This window comes from Protomyctophum bolini, assembly GCF_963924005.1.
Source record: "Protomyctophum bolini genome assembly, chromosome: 17".
NCBI classification, from domain to species: Eukaryota; Metazoa; Chordata; class Actinopteri; order Myctophiformes; family Myctophidae; genus Protomyctophum; species Protomyctophum bolini.
This window is the reverse complement of record NC_137878.1, coordinates 17,772,113-17,798,755: the sequence shown is the minus strand read 5'-3', so window position 1 is coordinate 17,798,755 and position 26,643 is coordinate 17,772,113. Positions and strand designations below refer to the sequence as shown.

At 38.5% G+C, this 26,643-nt stretch overlaps 2 protein-coding genes across 2 annotated transcripts in view; one reads left to right on the top strand and one right to left on the bottom strand.

The window, feature by feature from the left end:
- Positions 1-4,053, bottom strand: part of eppk1 (epiplakin 1) — a 17,312-nt gene extending 13,259 nt beyond the window's left edge. Inside the window, exon 1 of the mRNA XM_080787865.1 lies at positions 3,937-4,053. The gene's annotated coding sequence lies outside the window, so the exon portion shown is untranslated. The remainder of the gene's footprint in view (positions 1-3,936) is intronic.
- fbxl6 (F-box and leucine-rich repeat protein 6) overlaps positions 1-26,643 on the top strand; it is a 204,083-nt gene that overhangs the window by 22,294 nt on the left and 155,146 nt on the right. The gene's annotated exons all lie outside the window — the stretch shown is intronic.

Below are 26,643 nucleotides of genomic sequence, written 5' to 3'. Positions count from 1 at the left end.
CATAGACAATAAGTATTTTTTTGGTTGTACTACTCCTTTAAAAGCATCAGTTATTTCCACACTTTTCCCCCATTACGCATACTGCAAGAAGTCCACTTTTTGTTACTGAAGAAGAAAATGGACAAGCAATCACATTATATTATTGAGCATCAAAATAAATGTATAATAATACCAAGAGACTGCTGCTAATGCAGTCACACCAATATTTATGTGCATGCAAATAACTGGAATGCAGACCATTAGTAGTTCACAGTTACTGCAGGAACATTCTAGGCTACTTGCCAATACTTGTAATGTAAATGTACTCCCCCTTACAAAACGGGCGTGGATGACAAAAAGAACATTGAGTAATTTATGATGATGAAACCGCTGTAGGGCCTGGCAAGAACAGTATACTAACAAGGTGTTACAGTATGTGTGCCATCAGGATTTTGTCAATTAAATGCTTTGCCACATGAGGCACAAATCTAACAAAATCACATACTTAGTTGAATAATTATTATGATTAATTGTGGATGTCATGCACGCATGTGTTAAAATGATATTCTCCCATTTTTCTCCCCCACTTTCTTATTAGCACTTTAGTCAGCTTCACAACACACCCTTGTTTCTAAAACACATAGCAGAACTAACCAATCAGAGGCTTAGAATGATTTCTAAGGTAGAGTAAGGTAAAGGTGAGGAAAACCACAGAGGTAGTCAGATAGATGTAAACAGTGTAAATAATGTCAATAAGATATGAACTGAAATTGAATTAACTTTACTCTTAAATCATGTACTGTTAATGTCAATATGGTATAGGGTGGACAAACATCCTCTACAGTCAATGGAACACATGGAAGTAGTCTAGCTGCCTTCCTGCCACCACAATCCCAATGATATCCAAAATAGAATTATCTACTGTATCCATCTCAGTGACTAACACTGAACACCTGTCTGTAGGCACAGTAATGTCAACAGCAGTTGGGTATCGGCATCAATGACCTAGTTACAGTAAATGTATGTACTGTACAATGTGATTTGATTGATGCCTGCTTTGCCTGCTATTTGACTATGTTGAACATTACTTGTAATATATGGTGCAGACCTTTCTTGTCATCCAGGCAAACACATTACAGCTAAAAATGTGACTGTGTGGTTTCTACATACATTATAATTATGTACTGTATTTCTTCGGTGTGGATCTGTAGGGTATTGAGTCATATAGAAAGTCTGTCTGTCTGTCTGTCTGTCTGTCTGTCTGTCTGTCTGTCTGTCTGTCTGTCTGTCTGTCTGTCTGTCTGTCTAATGGTCGTTGTGATGATACTGTATGTCCCAGCAATACCGTGAAGAAGACTGGTCACAGTTCTGTTCACAGTACTGTGAACATATTCAAATAGACAGACAACGTTACAATAACTGAATACATCACCAACAATAACAAGACCCAGTACAGAACTGCGGTGGTCACCCTGCTGTGGTCACCTGGTGCAAATAAATTGACCTTCTGCTCAAAACCAAGGAAATAATCATAGACCTCTGCATCTGAAAAAACAATAAAACCTCTGTTCATATTGACGACTATCCCTGCAAATTCCTTGGAACTCATATCAATAAATCCTTCAAATGAAATACTCATGCAGAGGACTTACCAGCAAAGCACAACAATGGCAGAGTTTCTCAAAGGGAACAGGCTAAAAAGGCTTCAGGGGAACGGGTTTGCTTCTAAATTAATTAGTGCAGGAGGCCTTACGTGCACAATGAGGACACGTACAGTACGGCTGTGCTCTAGTCTAGGTTATCTATGTCTATGTTGTCGTGTTTCTTAAAAAGGACATTGTGCATCATTGGCACAGGCTTGTGTGTGTGTGGCGTAGAGGGCATGTGTGCATACGCTGCACTCGTGCGACCCAAAATCTCTGAAAAACCCGGCCATTATGGCTGTATATTTCCTCAGACAAGATACACAAAGTATGATTGTGTATCTCCACACTAATTTTACTGGGGTGGCTCAAGTGGGGTACTGACTTATGCAAGGATGGCATGAAGTATACGCACGCACACACACACACACACACCACACCACACCACACACACACACACACACACACACACACACACACACACACACACACACACACACACACACACACACTCTCTCTCTCTCTACTAATGTGCAGTGTCTGCACATTAAACACATTGTTTAAACACATTCCTGTGTTTAAACAAAAGTTTTTTTTATTCTTTATTCTTTTTTTTTCTTAAAGATGGAGTGCCACACATATTTTTTTCTTCCAGTTTTTCATGTGTCTATGAGGTGACAGTACTTATTAGATACCCTGGAGTCGTTTTTATATGCAATGGTGTATTAACTTTGTATTTAGGGTTTCTTCCTGGAGGCTGAACCCTTGACAGTCAAACGGGCCAATGAAATAAACAGTAATATAGTGACACCACACTATCAGCCCCTCCCCTAACCCCTCCCCCTTTATCATGCAACTACAGCTGTGGGTGCGGCTTCAGTTCAGGTGGATTCACCACCCATCTAGCCTGGGCACCAATTCATTTTAGGGTATATGATCCTGTCGGGAGCGGATGATATCGTTACGTCATGTTGTAGTATTGTTTTGTAGTCGACAGGCAGGTACAACAGGCGGCAACTTCCTTTTCCCTCAAAGCGTTTTTCTCAATAAAAGCTTTTAGTTGTGTAGCCTTCATGCGAGAACACACTTACTGGTACTAATTCGTCCCTCATAACATTGTGTTCCTTGAAAAAGATGTTGCATGTAGGCTACTTATTACTGTCCACTGATTTAAAGGACACTTATACTAACATTAACGTTCCCATAGTAATTGTGGTTAGAACTTAGAAAATTATGTCAGCAACACAATAATATACTGTAGCCTACAATAATCAGATATACAAGAATATGTCATTTAGCAGACAACATTATAGCAGTATGTTGGTCTGGTCTTTTTCATTGATGACAATAACATTGTTACTAAACCGGAATACAACCTTGTGTGTTTCTGAAATTGTATGTCACACCTATCAGGGCAATCTAGTTCAGTTATTATCTCTCAAAGACACAGATACAAAACTGTTTGAATGATAAGATTTTATGATAGAAAAGCATCTGAACCCATTCTCTTATCTTTAGTGTAGTTGTAAAGTTATCACTTTGTTAGTCCTAGCATCATCCCTTATTTGTGTTAATTTTCATGTGGGATACAGGAACAAGGTGCAACATACTGGCATAATTACAGTAGTAACTGTAACTTTAACTATTAAACTTTTAATTGTATTCAAAAGTCATTTTATGTGTTCATTTTTGCATTTAATGTAATAGAATTGCCTTGTTGAAGTGTGCTATACAAAACTTAACTTGCCTATAAACCAAGTGGCTATAAAAGGAAAAAATGAGCCAATGGCATTTCCATTTGAATGTTACATAATCTCAGTTTATGAACCAACAGTGGCAGACATTCAGACTATCTACACTGGCTACTAGTAATTACTGCATACTATATTATGTGTCTGTAGGCAGCTGCTAAATTGATCTAGACACACTATAGGCTACAGTTGTTGAATGCCTCTTTTGTCCCTGGTTGATGTGTATGCTTTAATAAGTGTACTTTGAATAGAACGCATTTTGGTTAAAGTTGATAAAAGGTTAAAGGTAATCTGTCAGGAATGTTTACTTTCACATTTATCAGGAGGGAGTTGGCCCACAGTGCAGAATACGTAATGTTATTTCTTCACTGATGTGGTTTCTACCAGTCTGTTCTATTTCAAAACCACACCTCTAAATGAAAAATAAACAGCAGTTAACCATGGACAAAAAAAACTAACTGCTACATGAACTTTCCCTGTATTATTAGAGAATGGGTGAAAAACTACATTTTGGCTCCAGACAGCATGACATTATCACTCATAGAAAGAAAGCCCTGACTTACCTGAGTGTACAGGAATTCACCAACTACAGGAGTAGCCTAGTGAGTCTGTCCTGATTTGAATGACAGCTCGTGGAGTGTTCCTAAGAGCTCAGAAGTAAAACATGCGGATTCTGCTTCATATAAAGTTCCAGCTGTGAGGCACCTCCCTTTCCATGGAAAGACCTCCCTTCCTCAAATAAAGGAGTGCTACCGGCAGGATTCTCTCTCTCTCCCTCTATATTGAACCCTGAATGCCAGGAATTCCTCTGGATTTCCTCTGGCCAAGTCCATTGTTTTCTGTGAGTATAAGATAAATGGTTCCTTAGACACTGTGCAGACATACAGTATACAGGTCAAAACAAGCATTTAAATAATTTGTCGTGTTTTTATGTAAAATGCTTACTTAGCTTGGGTCAGGACATGTCACTCATGTGTTCAAGCCACTACTTAATGATTCCGTGCAAACAGAACAAGGGGCCCTCTTCTTTAAGCCCCCGGCACCCGCTGGCATTCATGATCCTTTGTGATGATCTGATGGTACAGTAGTACTGTACCATCAGATCATCACACTGAGTACGCAGTGTAAATAAACGGGTGGGGGTAGCATTCTCTTTCTAATCTACCGGCATCAGGTGGTGACAAGGAGAGACTTGGGCCCGGTTGGGTGGAGAGAGTATTGTGTCATCGCCCTGCTCTAGTCTGGCGAGATTCCACAGGGGGGGGGTTGGGTAGTGTCGTGACTGGCCTCCTCACAATAAAACAAATCATTGGCATCTCAAAGGATCTGCCATCTGTTTTTTCCATCATGAAACATATGAACTAGAACCAGTTTATTAGTCACACTGAAACCTACTGATACTCATTGACTCAGGTGCAGAGGTGGAAAGATGGATGCAAGTGATTTCACCTGAGTGAAATCACTCAGGTGAAAGAACTGTTGCTTAAACCAGGGGTTCTCAAAGTTATTGCCTGGGGACCCCTGGAACTGCTTTGACCATGTACCCGCCCCTCCCCCAATACAAATTGACCACTACAATAACCTTAATAATAGAGAAAATACATCATATATCAAATAAATACCTCATACTTGATTCATGTATCAACAGCCTTAAACTGTTGATACATGAATCAAGTGGGTACTCACTCTGGAGCAGTGACTGCAAGTGACGACGGTGCATTTGGCACTGGAGATTACACTGACAGCAGGAGATTACACGGTCAGCTTTTTTGTAGGAACTAAAATAGTGATCATTCCTTATATTCTACATCAAAATAAATGAATCTGTCGGCAGAAGTCTGGAGTTCATAATTTTAGAAGTCCATAGGTGTTTAATTTGGCCTCCATTTAAAGTCACAATGATACTGTGCATGAACAGAAACCACACAATGCTGGTGATTTATTATGCATATGCGTTTGTGCACACAAATTGGTAAACAAGATGCCAGTGATTTGATTTATTGTTTTATGTGATTGCTGATGTGAGAGTCAAATTGGAGCCAAATGTCATTAAGTGTTAGGTGATAGATTCATTGGTTAATTGGCACTTGTATAACCACATGTGAAGTGGTTGGATAAGGTAACATGCTGGATTAAACCCAACCTCTCCCTACCTCCATTTCCACCAAGGAGTTTATTGTTCTGAGTGGAAAGTAGGGTAAATGAGTTATGTGTGGTAGAGCAAAGGTGTGGTTCTGAATGTCACACACACACACACACACACACACACACACACACACACACACACACACACACACACACACACACACACACACACACACACACACACCTCACCTACTTAGACCAATCAATAGTCTGATAAATGTGATAATGTCCCATTCAGTGCGAGTGCATTGACAGCATCCGAATGGGTGGTTTATGCAACGTTTGGTGAAGATTGGAGCAACGGTGTTACGTGATACATCTACGGTCGATCCACCCTCCCACCCTGATTTTTTTGTTCTATTTCTTTTAACTTTTTGCCTTTATTGATAGTTACAAGTGAATATAGACAGGAAAGATGGGAGAGAGAGAAGGCGAGAGACATGCAGCAAAGGTCATCATGAGCGGGACCACTAGGCCAGTGGGCACCCCCCCTCTGATTTTAATATATTATTCAGATTCCATAATTATGATTGGGGGTAGCCTATCTCATTTGCTTTACTCAATGGATTGACAGAGGGAAACATTCCAGGACATTATACCCACAATATAATAGCTTTAAATTATATAATGGATGCTGGTTGTTTTCGTTTGTTCTTGTAAAGATAGTAGTCTTAAATTTGTACATTCCAGGACAGCCTGAAGCAGTTTATCTATCTATCTATCTATCTATCTATCTATCTATCTATCTATCTATCTATCTATCTATCTATCTATCCCTAAGGCAGGGGTTTTCAACTGATTATGAACCAGGGACCACCACGCTGACTAATAATCAACCTGGGGACCACCACCCTAACTAAGAATCAACCTGGGGACCACTGTTGAGTTGGGTGAGGGGATATAAAAAATAATATCAAATTTGTTCATTTGAGGTGAATTAAATCAAGCCCTTAACAGTCAGTATAATTTAACTGGCATATGCTAGTCGTCCAGAGCTATTCCTTTCCCATGGTTGCCCTTCCTCTGTTCTCTTAACATTCCATATTAAACTCATAGATGGCAGACACATGCGATTGCATGATTATATGGGCACATTTGATATTTCCTAATAGACTCAACCAGTCAATCCGGTTCACTTTCCCTTGAAATTCAAACTCCCTTTCTGTGGAAGTTCTTGACATCCGACTTCCCAGTAACTGACATTGATGTCATCATACATCACCAGGTCACTTAATGAACTAGTTCATTTCCCAACTAGTGGTCGATACATACTAAATGCATGGCCAGGGACCACATGCATTACCTTCACGGACCACCAGTGGTCCACGGACCACCAGTTGAAAACCTCTGCCCTAAGGGAAAGAACAGTTGCATCCAATACGTAGGGTACACGAGGATTGATTGATTGATTGATTGATTGATTGGTGGCAAGGCCCCGTATGATTGATTGCTCTTGTGAAGACAACGGTAACAAGTACCATTTTCGACCTTTTAAAACGCTAATTTTGGTCATGGGTGGTATGGCCGACTTGGTACTGTAGTAGACTTAAAAACACATCTAGCAGGAAAATAACAATTATGAGAGAGCTTTACAACAGAATGATGCCTGCCAGTCACAATGTGGGATTTGTGGGATGCCTGAAAAGTCTTTGACCCCAAAATGAGGGAGCATTTATGCAGGTTTCATGGCAATCCACCCAATAGATTGCCATGTGTGACTCAGTGACTGTGGAAATGTTGGTCTATAAGTGATGAGACGTGAGACGGTGAGAAGCTGAATTATGTGAGTTTTGCATAAACCAATACACTGTATTAAACCCAAAACCTTGAGAATGGCAGGTGGATTTGTGGTTGCATTTTGTCAACAACCCTATCCTCTCCTTTTTTCATCTCCTGGTTCCACCAAAACAATTTAACCCCCCATTGTACGTCAATAGTGAAAATAGCCAACCCCTGCTCGAGTCTATCAAATCCGGTGTGTGCGACAAAGTACATTAGGCCTATATGTCTTGCTAATGGGAGTGCCTGTTCAGCCAGGTGAACAGGTGAACAGGAGAAAATGAAAACAAAATGAAAAAAAAAAAGAAAACCGGCACCTAGACAAGCAGTAATATTTGTCAACAAATATTTGGTCTGTCACGACCACACCCACGCCCTCATTCCAAAGAGACACAACAGCAGATTAGCGACTCACACCTATCCTCAGTTGTCAATCAGTATTCCTTATCGCTTCACTTCTTTCCTCCCAAGTAGACCCTGTCAATCCACATTCCCACCTGTCCTTATCAGCTCTCCTTGTAATTATATACCGGTAATCACGTTCTATCCTTCACGGCTGGAGAGTGACTTTTATGAATTTAGTTGGGGCGAGTCTACTGTGGCACAGAGGATCATCTCCCTCAAAGCTGTCCGGTGAGACCTGCATCACTCATTCACCTAGTTGCACAAGAGACACAATACACCTCGTATGGTTCTCAAACCTTTTTGTTTTTATATCAAGGAGTGAAGGACCCAGATTTGAGTGTGTAGAGCTTCCCTTTATTTTTTCTTCATTATCTTTTTGTGACTCCAGCACCTCACTTATGTTTTTTCAGCAGTTGAGCAGTGGTTTCTTTACATTTATGTCAAGGACCCACAAATTGTATTTGACCACAGATTCTATCCCATCTGAAAATACTTGTGTGCAAGCACTGCAAGGTAACCCCATAAGATTTATTTTATAATGATTAAAAACAATATTCCATAAATGTTTGTAAATATACAAAAGCTTTGAATTGTGATGCATTGTGAGATTGTACAATCTATTTTCAAATAGCCTGTGTACAGTACGAGTAAGACGCCTGAGAGAGAAGCGCACTGGCCATATATGGAGCGTGTCTTGAGTGTACAGGGTGTGATGAGGTCAGATCAACATTTGGAATGTCAGGTCAGCTCCATATATGGAGATCTATAATGGTGGCATTGGGGGCAGTGTCTTGAATGTACAGGGTTTGATGAGGGCCCAGGTAGGGCCGGGCCTTAATTTTCGGGCCTGTTGAGAACTCTAGTTTTCACCGGCTGCCGGGCGTGGGGCAGGCCTGTCCTGTCTAGAGTTTAAATGGACAGGTATCAGTCAATCCCTGTTTTGCCCATATATGTATATATTTGCATGACCATATATGGGGACATTCCTGTATATGGGCTTAATATCCCTGATGATGTCATAGTGATGTCATGAGACCTAGGCACAATATATGGGGGCTTTCCCCATGTATGGGGATGATGATGTCATAGTGATGTCATGAGACCTGTGCACAATATATGGGGGCTTTCCCCATGTATGGGGATTTTGAGTGACAAATAACGTAAGATTTCATAGTTAACATATGGGCTTAATATCAGGGATCTCATATGGGATCTGATATGATATCTGATATGGGCTTAATTATGGCCTCCTACCTGTCCTAATTGTGCCCTATATGTCCCACTCAGAGCTCTGCGGTCTGCGGACCAGCTGCTGCTGGTCGAGCCTACGACCAGCAAGAGAAGTAGGGGTGACCGTGCCTTTGCGGCTGCGGGCCCCAGGCTCTGGAACGCACTGCCCTTTACCATCAGATCTGTCCAGTCGATTGGTGTTTTTAAATCCCTACTCAAAACCCATCTGTTCTCCCTTGCTTTTAATTGCACTAGAGTTGTAGTCTATTTTTATTGTTGCTCTTTTCAACGTATGTTATTGTTTTTATTTTTCTTGCCTTCGATGTCATGTTGTATTTTTCCTTGTTCAGCACTTTGGTCGGCCTTTGGCTGTTGGAAATGTGCTATATAAATAAAGTTTGATTGATTGATTGATTGATTGCGATTGTGGGCGTGGTTATTAACTAAACCAAACCCTAAATTAACCTTAAACTCACAAAAACTATGCCTAAACCTTAACCCTAACCCTATTCTTACAAATACTATGCCTAACCTTACCTAACCTGCCTAATCTCACAGAACAATATCCTCAAAACCACGACCACCTGAACGAATGCTCTGAAAAAGTACTTTTACTCAAGTACTGTACTTACTGTAAGTACAACTTTGTGGTATGTTTACTTTGAGTTTTTCCAAATTTTGATACTTGATACTCAAGTAAAACTTTTACTTTAAACAGAATATATCTACATTGCTGCATTGTTGTCAATTATAACTTTATCCTGTTTTATAGCCTAATTGTGGCTGGAAAACTGTTTTTCTGTGTTTAAAATCTGTTAGTTCGAACAATGAATGCATAGGAATGTGCATGTGACATTGGCACAAAGCCATATCCATGATTCAAGTACCAAACAATGCTTATTGATCTATGCATGACAGGGACAACATGACCTCGCAGTTGGTGTAAGGTGCCATGCAAGACTTAGAAAATAGACTATTGTCACTTCATGATGCTGTGCATAGAAATAGTCAATACAGTATGTACACTACAGTATGCCTTAGAGCTTAGACGGTGTGGCACTGGCATACTCGTTTCAGTAATTATTAAGCTATTTTGTGCCACTGCCAGGTCCTCTTTGTCTCAAATTCTCAATTGTCTGTCTAACAGTTACAGAGCTAGTGAGTTGCCATTCCAGAGTCAATGAGGTTCTCCGATAACACATGCTCCAAATAATGTTGCAATCTTCAGCCCAATGTTGCAATCTCTGTGTTTCTCCAAAAAATATGGGGAAAGGTGAAACTTACCAATAGTTTCATTAAAAGAATCCCTGGCTAATAAGCAAAACACCTTCAATATATTATTTACTTAATAGTTTATCTTTTAGTCAAGGGTGACAGTGACACCGCCCTTCAAGTTGATGTCATTTGCCCATGTGTGATCCAGCCCTATGGAATGTATAGCCTATTTATGTATAGTTACATATAGTATTTGAAATGAAATATTGTTTTGATGCTCATAACCTTAGGAAGTATTAAGTTGTTAGCACATGACACATTGTCACGGTTTGTGGCGTGTTATGTTTTCTTGTGTACCCTGTTCTTGTTTTTTGTTATTGTTTTTACTCTTGTTGTGTTTTCCCTGTGTCTTAGTTCCAGTTTGAGTTTCACCTTTAACTTGTGTACCTTTTATTTTGTAGTTTTGTTTTGTGCCTTCCTGTCTGCCCCTGTAGTTCTGTACCTGCCTTGTATATATGAACCTTTATTGAGAAAGGATATCCCCTTGAGATGCATCATCTCGTTTTCGAGGGGGTCCAGCAACATACAGTAAATACAAGACAATACAACAAGTACAATCATACATACATAATCGAGGACAAAACAAACAACAAAGCTCTCCTAAAACTAGCTGCTCCCATCCCACCTATTCACCCACAACATGGTATCAATAAGTCAAAATAGTATAGTATACAAGATGATGAACATACATCGGAAGAACATCAGGCCGAGCATCATGACAGACGTGAGAATGCATTAACAACATTGTCAATACATCATAGCAGAGTACAAACATGCACTTGAAAATAGTAAATAGTAAATAGTAAATAGTAAATAGTGAGTAGAACAGTTTGCCACATGATGTAAGGAGAGAGAGAAACAATCCGAACAATAGGAGGCATTTAGAAGCAGTAGCATGGTATTTGGAGATGGGTAAAGATAGACACTTTAAAAATATTGAAGGAGTTAATGGATCTGAGGGAACTGGGGAGATTGTTCCAGTCGACAGGAGCTTTAAATTTAAAAGCACGCCGACCAACTACTTTTCTGATGTTGGTGGGGACTGTAAGGTAAAGATGGTCAGTGTGCCTCAGGTTGTAAGGTGAGCTGAAGGGACGTAGATATTGTTTTAAGTATTCCGGGTAATTGAAGTGTATGCATTTGAAGATAAATAGAAGCCAGTGAGAGTGTCTTCGAGCTTTTGGTGTTAGCCAGTTGAGGGACTCGTACAGGGTACAGTGGTGGGTCATATAGGGACACCTCAGTATAAATCTACAGAGATTGTTGTATGTTACGTTGAGGGGATAGAGGTGTGTATCGGAGGTATTTTGGTAAACAATGTCAGCATAGTCTAAGATAGGGAGAATTAGTTGAGAGATGATTCTTTTCCTGACCTGAAGGGTGAAACAGTTAATTGATCGATATAGAATTTTCAGGCTGAAATTAACTTTCTGGATAACAGAGGTGATGTGAGGCTCGAATGTCAGTTGAGGGTCGAGCCAAAGGCCGAGATATTTAAATTTGTCAACCATTTCGAGCTGTGTGCCGTGAGGCAAAGAAGTTGGTCTTGTGGAAAAGACCATGCTAACAGATTTCTTTTTGTTTAATATCAGCTTGTTAAGATGGAACCATCTTTGAACTGCATCAAAGTCAGCCTGTAATGTACACTGGATTTGGGCAATGTCGGAATTTGATGCGTGGATGACTGTGTCATCGGCATATAATTGAATTTGGCAATCAGAACAGATTGTGGGTAGGTCATTAATAAAAATGGAGAAAAGCAGAGGCCCCAGGGAAGAACCCTGGGGTACACCTTTCTCTATAATTTTAAATTCAGATCGGTTCCCCTGAAACGAGACACACTGACGTCTAAGATGGAGATATGAATTAAACCAGAGAACTGATTCTCGGGAGAGACCAATGGAGTGTAATTTGTCGAGGAGTAGGTAGTGGTCTACAAGATCGAATGCCTTGGTAAGGTCGATAAATATAGCACCGGTGTGCATGCCGTTTTCTAATGATGAAAACATATCATTTGTAAATTTTATGAGTGTTGTAGTGGTGGAAAAATTGGGTCTGAAGCCAGATTGAAATGGAGATAGAATGTGAAAGTTATTGGCATACTTGGAGAGTTGTTTAAAGATTAACTTTTCAAAAATCTTTACTGTGCTATTTATAATAGAAATTGGTCTATAGTTGTTGAGATCATGAGGATCTCCGGCTTTATGTAGGGGGGTGACACTGACACATTTCCAGATTGACGGAATTTCACATGTTGATAAAGAAAGATTAAATAAATCAGAGAGTGGGAATGAGAGAATATGAGGTGCAATTTTCAGGAATTTGATCTCTAAACCATCAGGACCAGCAGCACCTGACCGTAACTCCCGGATTGCCAGTTCGACATCAATTGGAGTGATTTTGGCAAAAGAGAAGGAGCTACCAACTCTGGGATTATTCGGGGGGGCATGAGAATAAGGTGGGCCCGATTGGGAGCTGCAAACAGAGGAGAAGTGGTGACTAAAAGCATTGGCTATTATGGAAGGATCGCCAGTTAGCCCGTCATTGATCTTAATGAGATTTGGAGTTTTACTTGTTTTATTAAATATGTTATTAATTCTGTTCCAGAATTTTTTGGGGTTATTGAACTCATTATTTAGACAGTCCTTGTAGAAATTTGCTTCGGCATTTCTAGTTTTGGTTTTACATGTGTTCCTTAAATGTTTATATGTGTTCCGGTCAGACGAATCATTTGATGAACGATATTTTAGCCAGGCCTTGTCTCTCTGTTTGAACAGCTGAATGAGTTCACCATTAATCCAGGGTAAGTGTCTACCTTTAACCTTGATGGAAATCCAGGGGGCATGTTTATCTATGACTTTGTTAAGTTCTGTATAGAGGAAGTTCCAAGCGTCTCCAACCGAGGGTATTAATTGAAAGCGATCCCAGTTAATGTCGAGTAAATCATGGGTAAAGAGTTCATTGTTCAAATTTTTAAGCTGTCTTACTTTTATATATTTTGGTGGTAAACGAGGTAATTGGATCTTCCACACACAGAAAATAATTGAGTGGTCACTAAAGCAGTCGGGTAAAACCCCAGATTTTGTAATTCTGTCAGGATGAGAGACAAGAATCCAATCTAGCAGAGATTTAGTTAAATGAACAGGATCGACTCTGGTAGGTTCGCTAATGAGTTGGGTGAGATTACTGCTGTTGATAGTATTACGGTCATTGGATGATGACCTTTCAAGCCAATTTCGGTTAAAGTCCCCCAAAATAATGTTTTCATTTAGCCGATCTATGGAATTGATAGTAGACAGGATATGTTGTATCGATTCAGCGGGAGCATTTGGAGGTCTATAAATATTTCCTATCACCAAGTGTTTATTTTCATGAAAAAGTATCCTTATGAATAGACATTCAAAATGCACAGGATTCACATTTGGGTTAACCAGCTCAGAGGCAAATTGAGAAGAAACATATGTAGCTACACCACCTCCTCTTGTGCCTCTATCAGCTCTATACAACACATAGTCATTAAGTTGGACAGCATTGTCTGGAATAGAGTCAGTCAGCCATGTCTCAGAGAGAGTGATTACATTAGGTTTATTATACTCGACCCAAGCCCTTAAAAGGTTGATTTTTAGGAACAGGCTCCTGATGTTAACATGAATAATATGTAAACCTTTCATAGTCTGATTATAGAAAAAATAAAGATGACATTATGACCATGAGTATGCGTAAGAATGGAATACATTGAGCTGGGCTGATGGTGGGAAGAGCAGCGCACAGGAGAGCACGAGACACACACACGCACGCACAAACGCACACACACACACACACACACACACACACACACACACACACACACACACACACACACACACACACACACACACACCGACATCACAAGCGCACACACAAAAAACAAATAAAAATAAAGACTGGGTGGAGCAGAACAATATGGAGCTCAGCATCTAGCAGAACTCAGTCTGCAAAATGAATAACAGGGGATAGCTCTGGAGCAAATAGTTTCAATATTTACTGGAGGTTTTCTTAACAAAAGATAAAATAAAAAGAATAGTAAATTAGTAATATTAATAATAATAATAATAGCAATCATCGATAAATAAATAATAAGGAGAGGGTAGAAACCAAAGTCATTTAAATAAATGTGGGGTCTAAGGTCCCGAGTGTTTATCCCCTTTGGCAGGCTTTTTGCAACTTGCCTATAGATCCTGTCAGAACGCAGAAATCAGGTGTCGCGGTAATATTTCACGACAGTTCACAGCACAGGAACTTACTTCACTGCAAGACGATTTACGGCACAAACAAAGATGGCGGCCTCCAACGCCACAGCAACATGCCGTTTTATAACAAACTAATACAACAAAAAAGAGTCATTTTTACGTCTCGGGACCACAGTGCTGATAAGCGATCTGTATGCAACTAGGCAAGTTAATGTGGAGAAAGTATAAATAGGCCTTACATGACGAGATGGAGAGAAAATATGAAGTTTATCACCAGCGGTGAATGGAGATCATACCGGGACGTCATGGAGGAATATCTCGGCATCTTCTGGACAGGAGAAGAAAACGGGTTTGCCTTTGAACATTATTTTAAATCTACACGGGTAGAGTAGGGAGTATTGGAGGGTGCGTTCTTGGCATTTTTTCTTGATGGGGTCATACATTCGGCGCTTCTGCATCAGGGCAGCACTGTAGTCTGCGTAGATATGGATACGACGCCCCTTGAACAGCAGCTCGCCCTTCTCCCGGGCAAGTCGAAGGATCCTCTGCTTATCCTGGAAATTAAGAAATTTCACCAGGATTGGCCTCGGGCCCGCTTGGGAATCCTGGCGACGAGCCGTCGGGTTGCGGTGTATTTTCTCGATGACCGGCGGGGCGGGGAAGTTCTCCTTGCCGAACAGATGGGGGATCAGTTGGTTCATGAAGCCCATGATGTCGTTGGCCTCTTCCATTTCTGGTACATGAAGGAAACGAAGGTTCGAGGACCGGCTTCTATTCTCAGCTTCGTCGGCCTTCTCCCTCAGGTATTCGTTCTCTTTCTCCAGCTTTTTCACCCGATCTACAAGTTCTATTATGTTATCCTGGTTAGCGCTGACTCTTTGCTCAAGCTGTTCGACCTGGTCACCCATCGTGGATAGCTTTCCATCAATAGCTGTTAGGCTGGTATGGATGTTGTCCATTTTTGTGTCGAAATGGGAAATCATTTCAGTCTTCATTTGCTGTAGGGCAGCCCAGATGGCTTGGTTGGTGATGGGTTCAACCATGATCAGCTGATGGTAATGCAGTCAGTCAGAGTAGTTAGGTTAAGTACACTGAGTTAACTGAGTTAACTTGAGCTACTAGAGTCAGATTTTTAAAGCTGGGTTATCAAAGTAAGGCTGTGTATAGTCAGGATAACAATAGGAGCAGCAAAAAGGTCTAATAGTAATGTTATAGTACAGACTGAGGCTTCAGCAAACGCTCATGCTCACACCACGGTGGCCATCTTGGAATCGAAAAATATCGAAAAAATGAAAAATATAATGACTTGTCTTACCTGTATTGTGATTAGTCACTGTTTTCCACCTGTGTCCTCTTAGTCCCCCAGCCAATCCCTGTCTTGATTTTTGTTTCACCTGTGCCTATTTAGTCTGTGTCTATTTTTACCCTCCTGTTTGTTCAGTTCCCTTGCTAGTTCGTCACTTTATGTCAGTAGTGTTCAGCTCCTCGTGTATCCATGATTTAACTCCTAGTGTATTCCTGATATATAGGCTATGTACTTCAAGTTCCTTGTATTCCTTGTGGTACCGTCGCCCATAATCCATGCATCCAGACAGTCGAGTCACGAGGATACCAGTTACCGCGAGCGGCAGGAGTCTCTTCCTGGTTTTTAGACGGCTGGTGGATGGAAATGAAGCAAAGCGTTTCCGTTTTTTCTGGCCGACGCTGCAAGCTGCAGCGAGTTTCATTTCCATCCACCATCTGTCAAAAACCAGGAAGAGACTCCTTTTTCCAAACCCACACAGGGTATGGGCTAACCTCACTTCACGTCATGTTGTAGTATTGTTTTGTTTTGTAGTCATCAGGTAGGAAGAATCATCCGGAACTTCCTTTTCCCTCAAGCCGGAAGAATAACATTAAAAGCTCTCGTAGCCTGTGGCTTTTATTGAGAAAAATCAGTTTGAGTGGAAAGGAAGTTCCCGGATGACTGATGATGACTACAAAACAATACTACAACATGATGTAGCGATATCATCCGCTCCCGACCGGATCATGAACCCGAAAGGGAATGCTGGGTTAGGCTAGTTATGGGCACTGATGATGCGGAGGAGAGAACACGCCCCCAGCGCCCCCAGCACCCACAGCATCCCCAGCGGGAATCAAACCCTGCACCTTCTAGCTGTGAGGCGACAGCTCTACCGACTGTAGGCGCCACCGTGTGCCCCCTTCAGGTTTGATTGATTGAAGTATTTAGTAACATTATGCAGAATGGGTACATTTCAAACGAAAGCCGAACTCAATACAAAAACAAACACACTGGTAAAGCATTATACTTGGCTCCACCATTTTCAATTCATCAGAAAATGTCGAGATGTACAAATTTACACTTCTATAAAGAAAAACAGGAAATCATAAGGCGGTAAAAAGGGAAAAGCATATTATACAGTAAGGGGAAAAGGGGTTGGGGGGGGACACATGTCTTAATGGCTGTTGGTAGGGCGTTCCACATTTTGGTGGCATAGGAGTGAAATTAATGAAATTAATCTCTGCTAGGGTGTTGATTGTATTACTTTGTAGAGAGAGTCGGTTTAATTTAATTGCCAGTTGCCAGTCAAAGCAAAGACTGCCAGACATGCTTGCAGAGACTCTTGGGTAATGAAGTTGGCTGCCATGTTATTTGTGTCCAAAGTGGCCACTGACACCCCAAACTACATACAGTGGTGTTGCTTTAATGCCACAGGGAAAGCTCTGTTTTTAAGTGGTGCAACCACTTCCTTACGCAGCTTTGTATGTCTGTGGGTGGGTGGCTGACTGGCTGGCTGGGTCTGTCCGAGCACGAAAATAGCGTTTGGTTGGTTTCATTTTGGAGGATTTGAAAAAAATGAAAAAATAAAAAAACGATGGGTTATAGCCCATGTTTTTTGAAATTTTGAAAAAAAGAGTTAGCCTCGTTTCTCATCATTTTGGACCATGGGCTATAGCCCATATCGTACGGCATACTATAGCACGCCGTTTTTCATCATTTTGGAGGATTTTAAAAAAATTAAAAAATTAAAAAACGATGGGTTATAGCCCATGTTTTTTGAAATTTAAAAAAAAAAAGTTAGCCTCGTTTCTCATCATTTTGGACCATGGGCTATAGCCCATATCGTACGGCATACTATAGCACGCCGTTTTTCATCATTCTGGAGGATTTGAAAAAAATGAAAAAATAAAAAAACGATGGGTTATAGCCCATGTTTTTTGAAATTTTGAAAAAAAGAGTTAGCCTCGTTTCTCATCATTTTGGACCATGGGCTATAGCCCATATCGTACGGCATACTATAGCGCGCCGTTTTTCATCATTTTGGAGGATTTGAAAAAAATGAAAAAATAAAAAAACTATGGGTTATAGCCCATGTTTTTTGAAATTTTGGAAAAAAAAGTTAGCCTCGTTTCTCATCATTTTGGACCATGGGCTATAGCCCATATCGTACGGCATACTATAGCACGCCGTTTTTCATCATTTTGGAGGATTTGAAAAAAATGAAAAAAAAAAAAAACGATGGGTTATAGCCTATGTTTTTTGAAATTTTGAAAAAAAGAGTTAGCCTCGTTTCTCATCATTTTGGACCATGGGCTATAGCCCATATCGTACGGCATACTATAGCACGCCGTTTTTCATCATTCTGGAGGATTTGAAAAAAATGAAAAAATAAAAAAACGATGGGTTATAGCCCACGTTTTTTTAAATTTTGAAAAAAAAAGTTAGCCTCGTTTCTCATCATTTTGGACCATGGGCTATGGCCCATATCGTACGGCATACTATAGCACGCCGTTTTTCATCATTTTGGAGGATTTGAAAAAAATGAAAAAATAAAAAAACGATGGGTTATAGCCCATGTTTTTTGAAATTTTGAAAAAAAGAGTTAGCCTCGTTTCTCATCATTTTGGACCATGGGCTATAGCCCATATCGTACGGCATACTATAGCACGCCGTTTTTCATCATTCTGGAGGATTTGAAAAAAATGAAAAAATAAAAAAACGATGGGTTATAGCCCATGTTTTTTGAAATTTTGAAAAAAAGAGTTAGCCTCGTTTCTCATCATTTTGGACCATGGGCTATAGCCCATATCGTACGGCATACTATAGCACACCGTTTTTCATCATTTTGGAGGATTTGAAAAAAATGAAAAAATAAAAAAACGATGGGTTATAGCCCATGTTTTTTGAAATTTTGGAAAAAAAAGTTAGCCTCGTTTCTCATCATTTTGGACCATGGGCTATAGCCCATATCGTACGGCATACTATAGCACGCCGTTTTTCATCATTTTGGAGGATTTTAAAAAAATAAAAAAAAATAAAAACGATGGGTTATAGCCTATGTTTTTTGAAATTTTGAAAAAAAGAGTTAGCCTCGTTTCTCATCATTTTGGACCATGGGCTATAGCCCATATCGTACGGCATACTATAGCACGCCGTTTTTCATCATTTTGGAGGATTTGAAAAAAATGAAAAAATAAAAAAACGATGGGTTATAGCCCATGTTTTTTGAAATTTTGAAAAAAAAGAGTTAGCCTCGTTTCTCATCATTTTGGACCATGGGCTATAGCCCATATCGTACGGCATACTATAGCACGCCGTTTTTCATCATTCTGGAGGATTTGAAAAAAATGAAAAAATAAAAAAACGATGGGTTATAGCCCATGTTTTTTGAAATTTTGAAAAAAAAAGTTAGCCTCGTTTCTCATCATTTTGGACCATGGGCTATGGCCCATATCGTACGGCATACTATAGCACGCCGTTTTTCATCATTTTGGAGGATTTGAAAAAAATGAAAAAATAAAAAAACGATGGGTTATAGCCCATGTTTTTTGAAATTTTGAAAAAAAGAGTTAGCCTCGTTTCTCATCATTTTGGACCATGGGCTATAGCCCATATCGTACGGCATACTATAGCACGCCGTTTTTCATCATTCTGGAGGATTTGAAAAAAATGAAAAAATAAAAAAACGATGGGTTATACTATAACCCATCGTTTTTTTATTTTTTCATTTTTTTCCAAAATTTCAAAAAACATGGGCTATAACCGTTATAGCCCATGTTTTTTGAAATTTTGGAAAAAGAAGTTAGCCTCGTTTCTCATCATTTTGGACCATGGGCTATAGCCCATATCGTACGGCATACTATAGCACGCAGTTTTTCATCATTCTGGAGGATTTGAAAAAAATGAAAAAATAAAAAAACGATGGGTTATAGCCCATGTTTTTTGAAATTTTGAAAAAAAGAGTTAGCCTCGTTTCTCATCATTTTGGACCATGGGCTATAGCCCATATCGTACGGCATACTATAGCACGCCATTTTTCATCATTTTGGAGGATTTGAAAAAAATGAAAAAATAAAAAAAACGATGGGTTATAGCCCATGTTTTTTGAAATTTTGAAAAAAAAAAAGTTAGCCTCGTTTCTCATCATTTTGGACCATGGGCTATAGCCCATATCGTACGGCATACTATAGCACGCCGTTTTTCATCATTCTGGAGGATTTGAAAAAAATGAAAAAATAAAAAAACGATGGGTTATAGCCTATGTTTTTTGAAATTTTGAAAAAAAGAGTTAGCCTCGTTTCTCATCATTTTGGACCATGGGCTATAGCCCATATCGTACGGCATACTATAGCACGCCGTTTTTCATCATTCTGGAGGATTTGAAAAAAATGAAAAAATAAAAAAACGATGGGTTATAGCCCACGTTTTTTTAAATTTTGAAAAAAAAAGTTAGCCTCGTTTCTCATCATTTTGGACCATGGGCTATGGCCCATATCGTACGGCATACTATAGCACGCCGTTTTTCATCATTTTGGAGGATTTGAAAAAAATGAAAAAATAAAAAAACGATGGGTTATAGCCCATGTTTTTTGAAATTTTGAAAAAAAGAGTTAGCCTCGTTTCTCATCATTTTGGACCATGGGCTATAGCCCATATCGTACGGCATACTATAGCACGCCGTTTTTCATCATTCTGGAGGATTTGAAAAAAATGAAAAAATAAAAAAACGATGGGTTATAGCCCATGTTTTTTGAAATTTTGAAAAAAAGAGTTAGCCTCGTTTCTCATCATTTTGGACCATGGGCTATAGCCCATATCGTACGGCATACTATAGCACACCGTTTTTCATCATTTTGGAGGATTTGAAAAAAATGAAAAAATAAAAAAACGATGGGTTATAGCCCATGTTTTTTGAAATTTTGGAAAAAAAAGTTAGCCTCGTTTCTCATCATTTTGGACCATGGGCTATAGCCCATATCGTACGGCATACTATAGCACGCCGTTTTTCATCATTTTGGAGGATTTAAAAAAAATAAAAAAAAATAAAAACGATGGGTTATAGCCTATGTTTTTTGAAATTTTGAAAAAAAGAGTTAGCCTCGTTTCTCATCATTTTGGACCATGGGCTATAGCCCATATCGTACGGCATACTATAGCACGCCGTTTTTCATCATTTTGGAGGATTTGAAAAAAATGAAAAAATAAAAAAACGATGGGTTATAGCCCATGTTTTTTGAAATTTTGAAAAAAAAGAGTTAGCCTCGTTTCTCATCATTTTGGACCATGGGCTATAGCCCATATCGTACGGCATACTATAGCACGCCGTTTTTCATCATTTTGGAGGATTTGAAAAAAATAAAAAAAAATAAAAACGATGGGTTATAGCCTATGTTTTTTGAAATTTTGAAAAAAAGAGTTAGCCTCGTTTCTCATCATTTTGGACCATGGGCTATAGCCCATATCGTACGGCATACTATAGCACGCCGTTTTTCATCATTTTGGAGGATTTGAAAAAAATGAAAAAATAAAAAAACGATGGGTTATAGCCCATGTTTTTTGAAATTTTGAAAAAAAAGAGTTAGCCTCGTTTCTCATCATTTTGGACCATGGGCTATAGCCCATATCGTACGGCATACTATAGCACGCCGTTTTTCATCATTCTGGAGGATTTGAAAAAAATGAAAAAATAAAAAAACGATGGGTTATAGCCCATGTTTTTTGAAATTTTGAAAAAAAAAGTTAGCCTCGTTTCTCATCATTTTGGACCATGGGCTATGGCCCATATCGTACGGCATACTATAGCACGCCGTTTTTCATCATTTTGGAGGATTTGAAAAAAATGAAAAAATAAAAAAACGATGGGTTATAGCCCATGTTTTTTGAAATTTTGAAAAAAAGAGTTAGCCTCGTTTCTCATCATTTTGGACCATGGGCTATAGCCCATATCGTACGGCATACTATAGCACGCCGTTTTTCATCATTCTGGAGGATTTGAAAAAAATGAAAAAATAAAAAAACGATGGGTTATACTATAACCCATCGTTTTTTTATTTTTTCATTTTTTTCCAAAATTTCAAAAAACATGGGCTATAACCGTTATAGCCCATGTTTTTTGAAATTTTGGAAAAAGAAGTTAGCCTCGTTTCTCATCATTTTGGACCATGGGCTATAGCCCATATCGTACGGCATACTATAGCACGCAGTTTTTCATCATTCTGGAGGATTTGAAAAAAATGAAAAAATAAAAAAACGATGGGTTATAGCCCATGTTTTTTGAAATTTTGAAAAAAAGAGTTAGCCTCGTTTCTCATCATTTTGGACCATGGGCTATAGCCCATATCGTACGGCATACTATAGCACGCCATTTTTCATCATTTTGGAGGATTTGAAAAAAATGAAAAAATAAAAAAAACGATGGGTTATAGCCCATGTTTTTTGAAATTTTGAAAAAAAAAAAGTTAGCCTCGTTTCTCATCATTTTGGACCATGGGCTATAGCCCATATCGTACGGCATACTATAGCACGCCGTTTTTCATCATTCTGGAGGATTTGAAAAAAATGAAAAAATAAAAAAACGATGGGTTATACTATAACCCATCGTTTTTTTATTTTTTCATTTTTTTCCAAAATTTCAAAAAACATGGGCTATAACCGTTATAGCCCATGTTTTTTGAAATTTTGGAAAAAGAAGTTAGCCTCGTTTCTCATCATTTTGGACCATGGGCTATAGCCCATATCGTACGGCATACTATAGCACGCAGTTTTTCATCATTCTGGAGGATTTGAAAAAAATGAAAAAATAAAAAAACGATGGGTTATAGCCCATGTTTTTTGAAATTTTGAAAAAAAGAGTTAGCCTCGTTTCTCATCATTTTGGACCATGGGCTATAGCCCATATCGTACGGCATACTATAGCACGCCATTTTTCATCATTTTGGAGGATTTGAAAAAAATGAAAAAATAAAAAAAACGATGGGTTATAGCCCATGTTTTTTGAAATTTTGAAAAAAAAAAAGTTAGCCTCGTTTCTCATCATTTTGGACCATGGGCTATAGCCCATATCGTACGGCATACTATAGCACGCCGTTTTTCATCATTCTGGAGTATTTGAAAAAAATGAAAAAATAAAAAAACGATGGGTTATAGCCCATGTTTTTTGAAATTTTGAAAAAAAGAGTTAGCCTCGTTTCTCATCATTTTGGACCATGGGCTATAGCCCATATCGTACGGCATACTATAGCACGCCGTTTTTCATCATTCTGGAGGATTTTAAAAAAATGAAAAAATAAAAAAACGATGGGTTATAGCCCATGTTTTTTGAAATTTTGAAAAAAAGAGTTAGCCTCGTTTCTCATCATTTTGGACCATGGGCTATAGCCCATATCGTACGGCATACTATAGCACGCCGTTTTTCATCATTTTGGAGGATTTGAAAAAAATGAAAAAATAAAAAAACGATGGGTTATAGCCCATGTTTTTTGAAATTTTGAAAAAAAAAGTTAGCCTCGTTTCTCATCATTTTGGACCATGGGCTATAGCCCATATCGTACGGCATACTATAGCACGCCGTTTTTCATCATTTTGGATGATTTGAAAAAAATAAAAAAACGATGGGTTATAGCCCATGTTTTTTGAAATTTTGAAAAAAAGAGTTAGCCTCGTTTCTCATCATTTTGGACCATGGGCTATAGCCCATATCGTACGGCATACTATAGCACGCCGTTTTTCATCATTTTGGAGGATTTGAAAAAAATGAAAAAATAAAAAAACGATGGGTTATAGCCCATGTTTTTTGAAATTTTGAAAAAAAACGTTAGCCTCGTTTCTCATCATTTTGGACCATGGGCTATAGCCCATATCGTACGGCATACTATAGCACGCCGTTTTTCATCATTTTGGATGATTTAAAAAAAAATGAAAAAATAAAAAAACGATGGGTTATAGCCCATGTTTTTTGAAATTTTGAAAAAGAAAGTTAGCCTCGTTTCTCATCATTTTGGACCATGGGCTATGGGCCCATATCGTACGGCATACTATAGCACGCCGTTTTTCATCATTTTGGAGGATTTGAAAAAAGTGAAAAAATAAAAAAAACGATGGGTTATAGCCCATGTTTTTTGAAATTTTGAAAAAAAAAGTTAGCCTCGTTTCTCATCATTTTGGACCATGGGCTATAGCCCATATCGTACGGCATACTATAGCACGCCGTTTTTCATCATTCTGGAGGATTTGAAAAAAATGAAAAAATAAAAAAACGATGGGTTATAGCCCATGTTTTTTGAAATTTTGAAAAAAAGTATTTGCCTCGTTTCTCATCATTTTGGACCATGGGCTAAAGCCCATATCGTACGGCATACTATAGCACGCCGTTTTTCATAATTTTGGAGGATTTGAAAAAAATGAAAAAATAAAAAAACGATGGGTTATAGCCCATGTTTTTTGAAATTTTGAAAAAATTAGTTAGCCTCGTTTCTCTTCATTTTGGACCATGGGCTATAGCCCATATCGTACGGCATACTATAGCACGCCGTTTTTCATCATTTTGGAGGATTTAAAAAAAATAAAAAAATAAAAAAACGATGGGTTATAGCCCATGTTTTTTTAAATTTTGAAAAAAAAAGTTAGCCTCGTTTCTCATCATTTTGGACCATGGGCTATAGCCCATATCGTACGGCATACTATAGCACGCCGTTTTTCATCATTCTGGAGGATTTGAAAAAAATGAAAAAATAAAAAAACGATGGGTTATAGCCCATGTTTTTTGAAATTTTGAAAAAAAGAGTTAGCCTCGTTTCTCATCATTTTGGACCATGGGCTATAGCCCATATCGTACGGCATACTATAGCACGCCGTTTTTCATCATTTTGGAGGATTTGAAAAAAATGAAAAAATAAAAAAACGATGGGTTATAGCCCATGTTTTTTGAAATTTTGGAAAAAAAAGTTAGCCTCGTTTCTCATCATTTTGGACCATGGGCTATAGCCCATATCGTACGGCATACTATAGCACGCCGTTTTTCATCATTTTGGATGATTTGAAAAAAATAAAAAAATAAAAAAACGATGGGTTATAGCCCATGTTTTTTGAAATTTTGAAAAAAAAAAGGTAGCCTCGTTTCTCATCATTTTGGACCATGGGCTATAGCCCATATCTTACGGCATACTATAGCAAGCCGTTTTTCATCATTTTGGATGATTTGAAAAAAATGAAAAAATAAAAAAACGATGGGTTATAGCCCATGTTTTTTGAAATTTTGAAAAAAAGAGTTAGCCTCGTTTCTCATCATTTTGGACCATGGGCTATAGCCCATATCGTACGGCATACTATAGCACGCCGTTTTTCATCATTTTGGAGGATTTGAAAAAAATGAAAAAATAAAAAAACGATGGGTTATAGCCCATGTTTTTTGAAATTTTGAAAAAAAACGTTAGCCTCGTTTCTCATCATTTTGGACCATGGGCTATAGCCCATATCGTACGGCATACTATAGCACGCCGTTTTTCATCATTTTGGATGATTTAAAAAAAAATGAAAAAATAAAAAAACGATGGGTTATAGCCCATGTTTTTTGAAATTTTGAAAAAGAAAGTTAGCCTCGTTTCTCATCATTTTGGACCATGGGCTATGGGCCCATATCGTATGGCATACTATAGCACGCCGTTTTTCATCATTTTGGAGGATTTGAAAAAAGTGAAAAAATAAAAAAAACGATGGGTTATAGCCCATGTTTTTTGAAATTTTGAAAAAAAAAGTTAGCCTCGTTTCTCATCATTTTGGACCATGGGCTATAGCCCATATCGTACGGCATACTATAGCATGCCGTTTTTCATCATTCTGGAGGATTTGAAAAAAATGAAAAAATAAAAAAACGATGGGTTATAGCCCATGTTTTTTGAAATTTTGAAAAAAAGTATTTGCCTCGTTTCTCATCATTTTGGACCATGCGCTAAAGCCCATATCGTACGGCATACTATAGCACGCCGTTTTTCATAATTTTGGAGGATTTGAAAAAAATGAAAAAATAAAAAAACGATGGGTTATAGCCCATGTTTTTTGAAATTTTGAAAAAATGAGTTAGCCTCGTTTCTCTTCATTTTGGACCATGGGCTATAGCCCATATCGTACGGCATACTATAGCACGCCGTTTTTCATCATTTTGGAGGATTTAAAAAAAATAAAAAAATAAAAAAACGATGGGTTATAGCCCATGTTTTTTTAAATTTTGAAAAAAAAAGTTAGCCTCGTTTCTCATCATTTTGGACCATGGGCTATAGCCCATATCGTACGGCATACTATAGCACGCCGTTTTTCATCATTCTGGAGGATTTGAAAAAAATGAAAAAATAAAAAAACGATGGGTTATAGCCCATGTTTTTTGAAATTTTGAAAAAAAGAGTTAGCCTCGTTTCTCATCATTTTGGACCATGGGCTATAGCCCATATCGTACGGCATACTATAGCACGCCGTTTTTCATCATTTTGGAGGATTTGAAAAAAATGAAAAAATAAAAAAACGATGGGTTATAGCCCATGTTTTTTGAAATTTTGAAAAAAAAAGTTAGCCTCGTTTCTCATCATTTTGGACCATGGGCTATAGCCCATATCGTACGGCATACTATAGCACGCCGTTTTTCATCATTTTGGATGATTTGAAAAAAATAAAAAAATAAAAAAACGATGGGTTATAGCCCATGTTTTTTGAAATTTTGAAAAAAAAAAGGTAGCCTCGTTTCTCATCATTTTGGACCATGGGCTATAGCCCATATCTTACGGCATACTATAGCAAGCCGTTTTTCATCATTTTGGATGATTTGAAAAAAATGAAAAAATAAAAAAACGATGGGTTATAGCCCATGTTTTTTGAAATTTTGAAAAAAAAAGTTAGCCTCGTTTCTCATCATTTTGGACCATGGGCTATAGCCC